The sequence below is a fragment of the Bidens hawaiensis genome, unplaced genomic scaffold (assembly GCF_021521415.1).
Source record: "Bidens hawaiensis isolate Kalapana, Puna unplaced genomic scaffold, B.hawaiensis_p1.1 tig00010985_1, whole genome shotgun sequence".
In the NCBI taxonomy this organism is placed as follows: domain Eukaryota; kingdom Viridiplantae; phylum Streptophyta; class Magnoliopsida; order Asterales; family Asteraceae; genus Bidens; species Bidens hawaiensis.
Window position 1 is genome coordinate 48,484 of NW_027491850.1, and position 10,920 is coordinate 59,403.

Consider the following 10,920-nt stretch of genomic DNA (forward strand, 5'->3'; position numbering starts at 1 on the left):
CACAAAATTTAAACCTTAGGAAAGACTAATTAACTTACAAATGGCTATAACTTTTTATTTGTTTGGAGTTACGAGGCCCATCTTATGGAGTCGACGCCTTAACAAGCTGGATGTCTGACCTTCGAACCCATATTCCTTCATCTTGAGCCACCCTAATAGGATTTTTGATTATTTAATTACGTTTTCTTGCGTAAAACCTGCGAATCATTGAGTTCATCCATTTAAACATTTACTTAGTTGTGTAATGTCATTTTTTAATTGGTCAATTTTAGATTTCAAGATTTTGGTGTTACCTGCCAAATTATGAGATTGATATAATGTTTACGCATTCGAAAATAATATTGCCTTCCTCTAAAAACTTACGTCTTTTTTCTCATGTTTGTGTTTCCTTTCGAATGGAAATTAGGAAGCGCGTAAAAAATATTTTGTAAATGGAATAGAATGAATATGAAATGGGATAAAAACATGAGTTGTATGGGTATAAATGGAGGTTGGATCATGTATCTTACGTGTTTTGATCAACAAAATAAGCTTTCAAAGACGTGACTAGTTTTGTTGTCTTTGATACTTGATGTCATTCTATTATTTACATACTATATTTGCTATGTTACAACGTAGTGAACAGGAGCGTTGTGCTGTTCGGCATCCCCGTATATAACCAAACTTTATATACCAAGCTTAAATGGCCTTGCGAGCCTAAATATTTTAATACTTGCAGAACTTTTTAAATTATTGTTTTTTACAAATGTATTAACATTTATATATTACACACTAATATTATCATATAGGTAGTTATGATATAAACACTAAATATTTATTTATAATTATAATTACACGTAGAAGTAATTGTAGCATTCAAAACAAATTATATAGTAAATAATAGGTTACAAGTAAAGTTTGAGGTTAATTATTATTATTATTATTATTATTATTATTATTATTATTATTATTATTATTATTATTATTATTATTATTAATACTAGCCAGTTGCCTGCGCGATGCAGCGGTGTTTGCGCAAACGCAACCGGTGTTAGGACGTTTGTAACATCGCAACTGTATGTGCGTAACCCGAGGTGGTAGGCATTTAACGTAGCATCGGACGTGTAATCAGTCAGTAAGCGCGTCACATAACGCTTATGCGCAAGCAATCCGATATGTATAAACAATGTCATCCGAGTAAATGATGCCTGAACTCGCGAAACTGGTGGCGACAATCAAGAAGGAAAGATGAAATGTACAGTAATTTCAAATAAACTACTTTTTAACCCTATTCATTTTGACGGACATGTTCCGACTCGAAAATGTTTTAACTTGAAGCCCATTTTGACATGACCCCTTTCAATCTAAACACATCCGGACATGAACTAAATTAACCCTTTTTGTATAAATCTGTTCCAACCATAACTCGTTTTGATACCATTAGCCAAACCTGCCCGACCGTTGCCAGTAATAACTGGTTATCACGTAGCATGTTAATTTTTTTAAAATTAATATACTATAGCAATATCATACTCAAATTAAAGAGAATAAAATGCTCGTTTTTATAGTGTAATTTTTTAAAAAAAATATTAACGTGTGAAAAAGTTATGACTGTTAAAAAGTCGTGGGGTAGGTGGTTTCGAATGAGAGGAAAATGTGTAATTATTTATAAAATTAACAAAACTTGATTGAAGTTGAAGGACCATTATTGTAAATTATTTTTGGATGTGTAAAGACTATATTATCCCTACATTTATAAAATTACATGTATTGCTACGTGTATAATGTGCAATAAGGATAGTACCTCTTAAATTTAAGAGGTCTTTCACTCCTATATTATATATAGTATAGACACTACCTCTTAAATTTAAGAGGTCCTTCACTCCTATATTATATATAGTATAGACACTGATATAGATATTTTAACATGAATAACCACCTACTGTCAATGATCCATTTTGTGAAACTAACTTATTTACTAAGCAACAATTAAAGAGCTTAACTAATTAATTATAAAAATCATGTGAAATAATATTACAAGAAATATAGTTTTCGTGCCTGCATGATCGCCGAACTCCATGCCCAATCTTCTTATAAATGGTTTCATCTTCTTGTCACAAAACCATCATTTCATCTTTTCATAATTCTTCACACTCAGTTCACACTTATAACTAACACACAGCCATTAACAAATAATATTCACCATGGGGAAGTCATTCCTTTTGGTGACTACTTTCCTTCTCATTTTCGTCTCCATTCACCCCACCCTTGTCCGGTCTGATGACGACAAGAAGAAGAATCCAGCACCTGTGCCCACGCCTAAGCCTGTAGTGGACGATACCACTAACTATGATGTATTGGACCCTGAACCGGAGACTGGACGACAACGGGCATTTTGTAAGTCAGAAGGAGTTTGTAAGTATAAGGTTCTCACGTGTCCGGTCGAGTGCCCGGAGAGGAAGCCTAAGAAGAACAGGAAGCAGAAAGGGTGCTTCATCCATTGTGGTAGCAAGTGTGAGGCTACGTGCAAATGTAAGACTAAATGCTTCTTTGTAAATATTAATATACTTTGTTTCACTAAATGCATGCATATCTTTCTTACTAACAAAGCTCGAACGAGCTGAAATGTTGAGCTCGAGCTAGATCGTTTTTATTAATTTTTTTTTATAATTTGTGGTTTTCACATATACTAAAGTATTTTTGAAAAAATGGAAATTAATATTTTTAGCATAAGGGTAATGCAAATTTATTAACTACATATCAAATTTATAATTTATCTTATTAATCATATAAGTGACAATTTATATATACTAAAATACATTTTAGGGTTTAATTTAAACGAGCCAAACAAGCTTTTTGAACAACCCTGCTAACAAGTTCTAAATTTCACAGGGAGAAGAGCAAAATGCAACGGGTATGGTGCACTATGCTACGATCCAAGGTTCATCGGTGGCGATGGAGTTATGTTCTACTTCCATGGCGGTAAAGGACGTAGTTTCGCACTAGTGTCCGACACCAACTTGCAAATCAATGCTCTCTTCATTGGGAACCGCCCTGAAGGCCGGAAGCGTGACTACACATGGGTCCAATCAGTGGCAGTCATGTTCGACACACACAACCCCTGACCGTCTCAGCTAAGAAAGTAGCATGGTGGGACGACCAGGTTGATGTGCTTCTCATGAAATGGGACGGTCAGGAAGTGACAGTCCCATTATTGGGAGATGCTGAATGGAAAATCGACACTGGAATAAGAGAAGTGTTGGTTGAGAGGACCGAGGACACCAACTCGGTTAGAGTTACCGTCGCTGGGTTGGTAGAGATTGATATGAAGGCGGTCCCCGTGACTAAAGAGGACAATCTAGCTCATAACTACCAGTTACCTTCAAATGACGCATTTGCCCATTTCGAGACACAGTTCAAGTTCTTGAATCTTTCGGACGAAGTTGAGGGTATTTTGGGGAAAACTTATCAGCCCGGGTATGTGAGTCCGGTGAAGCAAGGTGTGGCCATGCCGATAATGGGTGGGGAAGACAAGTATGAAGTTCCACGTTTAACCTCGGCTACTTGCAACGCGTGCATGTTTAAGAAGAAACCTGCGGCTGGTGGTTCGGCTGATGTTTGATGTTTTGGTTGTTGATTAATAATATGTTACGAGTACAATTGTTTGAATTGCATGTATATGCAACTGTTGTATAATTTGTTGGTGTCAATAAAAGTATTTATCAATAATACGAAAGAATAAAGGTTTTCTTATTATGTATATGGTTGTTTCTCCTACTAATGTTTTATTTGATTTTGATGGTTCTTAAGTACTTGGATGATTCAAGGGGTAAGAACATATCAAAGCTTCTTTTGAATTTTACAAAATACTAATGTGTATAATTTGTTTATGTAAATATGTATAATGTATAAAGGGGATATGAATGGCTTTAAAAGGTGAAAAAAAGGTTGTAGGGTAGAAAGTTACATTAACCATTCGTTCTCTTTAAGACCCTTTGGATAGAAAGAAGAAGAGTGGGCTCGCCGCTCGTGTGTTGTCAATGCGTGTCACACAATCGTCCCTGAGGTTTGGTGAATTATACGATTTTCGTCCAAAAAGTTTCTTTTTTGCAACTGGTCATCGAGGTTTCCAAATTGTTGACAATTTCGTCCAAATCAATAAATCAGTTAGTTTTTAACGTTAAATAAAGGGTAAAATGGTCTTTATAATCCTCTTATTATTTTAATCATCTTTTCATTATTAAACCTACAAAATAATATAAACAAGATTAGACCCACCATCTTTCATTCCATTGTCATCACCATAACCAACAAAAGTCAATATCACCAACAACCTGAAACTTGGTTGATACATGCAGAATCGATAGATAGAATCAGAGAGAAGAAGTTAAGAAGAAATGTTCATTCAATTGATAAAAGATTTTTATTAACGACTCAACTGATTTAAGTACAGATGATCTTTACATTTGAACCCTATACTATTACTAATGACAACTCTAGTCCTTACACTGTTATGACCATAACAAGGTTAACTCCTAAACTATGTTAGAAGCTCAAAATTAACCTAATCGAATCGAAGCTAATAAAATTAAAGCAAAGAAGGTATGAGCAATTCTTCCTTTACCGACTAGAACCCTAATTTAGTCTAATAAAATTGAAGCAAAGAAGGTATGAACAATTCTTCCTTTAACGACTAGAACCCTAATTTAGTCTGATAAATTAGTCGAAAGGGAGGTGGCGAATTCTGATCGATGACCATTTACCCCTCATTTAACGTTAAAAAATTAACCAAGTTATCGATTTTAACGAAATTGGCAACAATTTGGAAACCTCGATGGCCCGGTTGCAAAAAAGAAACTTTTTCGATGAAAGCCGCATAATTCACCAAACCTCAAGGACGATTTTGGCACTTTACTCTAATGATAATAATATGATTTTATTTTATGATGTTACTTAAGACGCACATCAATATGTTTTTCATGCACACGATGCTTCTACCGCTAAACTTTTTACAACACCTATACAAGGATCACCAAATATGGCTAAACTTTTTACAACACCTATACAAGGATCACCAAATATGGCAGATGAAACTTCAATGTTGCATGTCCTTGATCCAATGCAAGCCTGCAATATTTATCATTTATAAGCTCAAAACAGTTTAAATTAACATATATGGACATGAAAAGGTCAAAGTAAAAAAAGTCAAAAGAGTTGACCTTTTGTATTATTGAAAGTGCATTAGGACTCCTGCAATAACCATGACTGAAACTTCCACATTTTCCTTGAGGTGTTCCAAAGCTAGCAAACTTGATTGAAGATATTACTTGATTAGGATGAGGGCACTCTAGCAAAATTCTTGGCTTTGACTTTGAGTTTGACTTTCTTGTTGCATTATCTTGACTCCATGCTTCCACTGGGAGCGGGTGAGATTCAGAGACTTGCGCACACAAACTTTCTAACTCTTGTGTCGTGAAGGATATTTGTGTCGGGTCTCCACCTATTTCCTCAAACAAGACCAAAACATTCCCGCTTGGTTTTAACCATGCTCGCGGTATATGGTACCTACAAGATTAAGCCAAATATTAAAAAGATTCAAATTCTATAAAATATGTTCAATAAAGACTTCACTTACAGCTTTTGTGAAGGTTTCCCACAATTCTTGAGGCATTTTGATGAGCTATACGGCCCTTTGTAACTACATACCGAGCAACCGCCACTTGGAGCAATATAACTTGGCCAATACCGCCCGATGCTTTGACCATTGACCCACGCCTCGCCTTTCCCCATTCCTGTGAAGTCAATTGCAATTGGATTATCACCCGAAGGAGCATCAAAACTAGTCTGTTTCAAATTTCAACATATATTCTTGATTAACATACAAAATTCAAGTCAAAGTTGACTTTATTTTTTGACTTTGGTATTACCTTGTACCAAGTCAAAGGTTGACTTTTTGGCGACCCCAAGACCCAAAGTGATGAACCACCAGTGTTCAGGCCTAGTGATTCTCCTTTGAGCCCGATTTGATATGTCCACCGTTGAGATGAAAGGTCAACGGTTGACCCGTTAGTCAAGCCCTCTAACTCAACCGGGCCAGTAATACCCGCACCCATTTTATCAAAAAAGGCCCCATAGTTCTGCACATAAAGATAAGATGAATATTATATACAGATTCACCGTTTGCTACACATATCAAAATCTATGAAATTTACTGAAGTCGAACCTGAAGTCCAACGGGTCAAACTTAAGAGATCAATCTTGTTCTTTCCCGATTTGAGGACAACCGAGATATCCTTTGTAAAACCGGGGCGGCCCGCATTGCCAATTGCACTACCTACAAGTTAAAAACATCAAACATTTATAAATATTCAAGAAAGATAACACAAGATTTTATTTATTTATTTATTTATCTGTTGCTTTCTCGTACCTTCAAGCTGACCATTTATGAACAAATGAAGAACATGACCGAGTGATTTCACATGAAGAGTTGTTTGATATCCATCATGAAGGAAGGGCTCGTTTCCTTTAATGTCCGTGCTACAAAATTAAATAACTTAACATCAGACGTGGCAAGATGGACAAGTTGAGTAACTAGCCAAGTTGTCGTGTTTAATAACGGGTTGTGCTCAGGTTGACATAGTCAACCCAACCCCCTTAGTTAAACAAGTCAAGCCGCCAACCAATACCCTCAACCTGGCATTAAACAGGCCAGGTTGGGTTGACCTAAAACCACTTTTTTTTGCCAACTTTTAACATTTTTATAAAGATAACATGTTATTGAGATAGCATACAACAGTAATCCATATAACGATATAACCCGACCCTTTCCCCTTTATTTGATTCAACATTTTGACCTGTTTATTACCAAAACGGGTCGAAATTGTCACCTCTACTCGCCTTTTGTAACCAAAAATATATTTACCTTATTGAATACCACAAATAATCACTTTGATCAGCTGTGGTGTTAATTTGCTCCACTAATCCCGGTCTATTAAACGCATCATTACTTGAAATCCCCACCGGTTCACTAACATAACTCCATTCTGAAGAAATGGCCTTTGAATCACTTAAACCATCTTTAACACTTGTAGCTGCAAACCTTCTGATGGTAGTCACAGAGTTTATCTGTCAAATCTCAAATTGTCAGGTTTGACTTACAGGTCAAAAAGAACCAAAGTCAACTTCAATATTGCCAACGATAATTCGGACTTTGTATTAAAACTTGATAACCAGACTAAAGCTTATAACAAATACTAAAATTAAGTATATTCATTATATTTAATTAGTAAAGAAACCAATTTGAACAGTGAATTGTATAGTGACAAGGGTTGACTGTAATAGTCAAACTAACCTTCGCCGTGTTATAAATTACATTCTTGCAGTCGGGCAATATGCTAACAGACCACGCTGGTAATCGATAAGAATTTCCATTATAGTTAACGGTTGCATCCTTTTGTGTATCGAAATTTGCCAGAAAAGCAGCACATGCTGATGATGTCTTATAAACACTAGCCTAAATAAATATAACAAATAAAACTTTATGTTTGTAAAAAATTAAAAATACATCCTTAGTTTAGAAAAAAAATCAAGACGATTAAAATGGTTATATTTTACCTCTAAATTTTGACCGAGAGAAGTAGTTGTCGGGTCGGTTGCCACTAACGCGTCTTCACAAAGCTTGATGGCCTTATTTAAATCTTTCAAATGACCCCACTTAGGTTGTCGAGGCGCTCCTAAAAACAACACATTAAAAGACATACAAAATAACGCACGAAATAATTTTAAGAAGAAATCATACCATATTCGTCAAGTGGAGCATCATAATCGTAACTTGTTGCAATAAACGGGCCTCCGGTTGTACGGCCAAAATTGGTCCCACCATGGTACTGTAACGGGCCATGCAATATACCGATAAATATTAAACACCTTTGATATTAGTAAGGGTGTCAAACTGCCAACGGTGTCGGATTGGCAGGTTGACGGTTGCAACCCATATTTTATTCGTGCAAAAAACATCAACCCTAGCCCGCTCACATTTAAAATCTGTAGATATACTTGCCAAACAGGTTGGTGGGTGATAATCAAACGTGGAAATCGTGGGTTGTATAAATGGGTTAAATGGGTCATAAACGAGTTAATGGGCCGACCTGTTTAACTATACGGGCTAAACAGATCAATCTGAACATGACACGTTTAATTACACAGATCAATCCGAACTGATTATTTTCTTGTTGTGTTTCACATTTAATAATTTTTGACATTAAACACGCACTATATGCATATACTAACCATATAATAGTTTTGAAAGGTTCCGCCTCTTTGGTAGAAACGTGCAACCGCGAATGCAATATCTTCTACTGGTCTATAAGGCACGGCCCCACCAAACGAGAGAAACCACCCGGTCCAATTTTCAGTCCACATTGTGGGCTTGTTTTCAGCATTTGGTTTGTACCCGTCACAGTAGAACCCGTTGCAAGTGTCTATCTGCATTCATAATTAAAGAAAGCGCGCGTTAGTCTTTGTTAATGGGTCAAAAAACTAACATAAGTTTACTTGGGTGTTTGCTTAGTATTACAAGTGGGTCAGGTGCATCTCTTTGCTGACACATCACCCATGGCACTCCTGTATCTAAAGATGTAGCCATACTTGCTGCCCATTTGATGTAAGACTTTGCAGCCGGACCGTAGCTGCTATCGATGTTACCGTATTCGTTCTCGATCTGCCATTAAAGATGCACAAATAATAAAAATTTAGCTCGACCTGCCAAATTTAAATATACTTATTTTTAATGGAGAGCTTGATTATATGGTCTAAGCATTCAATATTATATCAGTACTTTTTTTTTCTCGCTTTGGCTCTGTGTCAACAAGAAACTGATAAACTAACCTGAGATAAGATTATAGGTCCTCCTTGAGACGCATAAAGATTCTCCGCCTTCATCATATTAACTATCTTGGCTGTAAAGCGTTTCATTTCGGCCTAAAGCACACACAAATTGGTCAGCAAAATTTTGACCAAATAAGGAAGCTTTTGAAACCAACTAAAAGATGATAAGTTGATAACTAACCTTAAACGGCTCGTTATCTGTTCTAAGCACAATTCCTGGTATGAAATGTAACCAGAGCGGAAACCCACTGTTTGAAAACAAAGCTTAATTAGCATAAACACAAAAAAGAAAAAAAATAAAAAAATAAAAAATAAAAAAATTGGAGCATTGTGAATGTTAAGATTGTTATTAAGTAATTAACACTAACCCATAATTCCATTCGGCACAAACGTAAGGACCGATTCGAAGATGAACAAACAGACCAGCATCAGCCACCAGTTTTATAAATTTAACCAAATCTTTTCTTCCTTCAAAGTCATACTGTTGAGTGTTGAGTTTCAAGAATTTGTCAGCATGCAATTTGGGAATTGGGTTATAATAAATTAATAATAACATTAATTTGGGTCAACATAATCTTAATTAAAAATACCCAAAAAGAGTATAACAGAATCTGAATAACTGGGCTAGCTAAATCAAGAAAATCTTGCAAAAACATTTATTTATTTTCAAGAACACTAAAAGTTTTAAAGATTGAAGATAACAACAAAAGAAAGATCAAAACTTTATTAATTTTCTTGAACACCAATCATCAAGAAACACTTCCCACCAAATAATATGCAAATGGGTACTCCAAGTCCAAGATTCTTGAAACTCATCAACAAATTAATAAATAAATAAATAACCTGGTTTCTAACAGGCTCATGCAAATTCCAGAACACATAAGTTTCAATCACATCCAATCCTCCATCTTTAGATTTCTGAATTAGCCCAGACCACATCTGTAATTAAATTTTAAATTAAATTAAATAAATACATTTTCTTAATTTAAAAAAAAAAAAGAAAAAGAAAACAACGAATGAATGTTTGTGTGTGTGTCGGTGGTTAGAACATGAACATGTGCACTTACGTCTGGTGGTACTTCTGGCATAATGAATCGAACCGGAAACCAACACCCGCCGCCTGCCGTCAATAACCACAGCCCGGTGATCATACGTCACGTTCACTCCAACCACCGCCGCCACCAGCACCGACACTATCAACAACCTCAACATCATTATCATTATTTTTCCCACACACAAAACATTTATGTTTTTTCACCTTAAATGGCTTCAAAAAACACTTTTCTTAAAGCATTTTGCTTTTGCCGGAAAATACAATATTAAGTAAAGAATCAAACCAAAATGTCAAGACTTATATATATATGTGTCACGTGACACCATCAACAATTTATTATCATCTTCACGAAATAACTAGTTAGCAAGAGGGACGAATATTATTTATAATGAATAAAAAGCTATGGTAAACATATTTAATAATATATATATATATATATATATATTATATAAAAATGACTGCAAATTCGTGGCATTTCAAAGATGGTGAAATTATTTGACGGAGAACAAGGACAAAGGGTGACTCACGGAAATATTAACAGAGTACACGACAGTGTTAAATTTTACGAAAATGACACTTTGGTGTGATTTTGATGGGTTGACAGATTGTATCCCTGAAGGGCCCACTATAGCTGTGGCGGGCACGGTAGTTAATGTTATCGTTATCCCGTAGTAGAGTAAACACTTGATTACGTGTAAGTTTATATGTTTATCTGTTAAAAGCAAAGATTTGAGTAGTAAATAAAAACAGATTTTAAGATTCGATTTGAATAAAACATAAAGAGACTTAAACACAAACATAAAAAGTCAAGTGATTTGTTTTTAATGAATTAAGTTGGTTAGGAGACAAGTTTGGATTATCGAAAGCTATGTCTGATTATAAAATTGTGTCGTATACTCGTAGTCTGGTGGATGTCATGCTCCCATTATCAATGCCCGTTGAGTTGTGGATTTCGATTCCCCAAATGCATGAGTATATCCATTTATGGTCTTACCTGATTA

General features: G+C 35.4%; 2 pseudogenes across 2 annotated transcripts; one reads left to right on the top strand and one right to left on the bottom strand.

The window, feature by feature from the left end:
- The first annotated feature begins 2,183 nt into the window (after positions 1-2,183).
- LOC143536918 (uncharacterized) lies at positions 2,184-3,662 on the top strand (annotated as a pseudogene). Its single transcript, XR_013135960.1, has 2 exons — positions 2,184-2,511; positions 2,872-3,662. The product of XR_013135960.1 is annotated as an uncharacterized LOC143536918 (transcript).
- A 1,294-nt stretch (positions 3,663-4,956) lies between these two features.
- On the bottom strand, positions 4,957-10,088 carry LOC143536916 (beta-galactosidase 8-like; annotated as a pseudogene). Its single transcript, XR_013135959.1, has 18 exons — positions 9,933-10,088; positions 9,709-9,804; positions 9,234-9,346; positions 9,047-9,113; positions 8,866-8,958; positions 8,555-8,698; positions 8,269-8,463; positions 7,778-7,865; positions 7,594-7,712; positions 7,331-7,492; positions 6,902-7,104; positions 6,407-6,516; positions 6,203-6,313; positions 5,907-6,116; positions 5,615-5,823; positions 5,199-5,544; positions 5,040-5,106; positions 4,957-4,997 (listed from the first exon to the last, which is right to left on the bottom strand). The product of XR_013135959.1 is annotated as a beta-galactosidase 8-like (transcript).
- Positions 10,089-10,920: the final 832 nt, after the last annotated feature.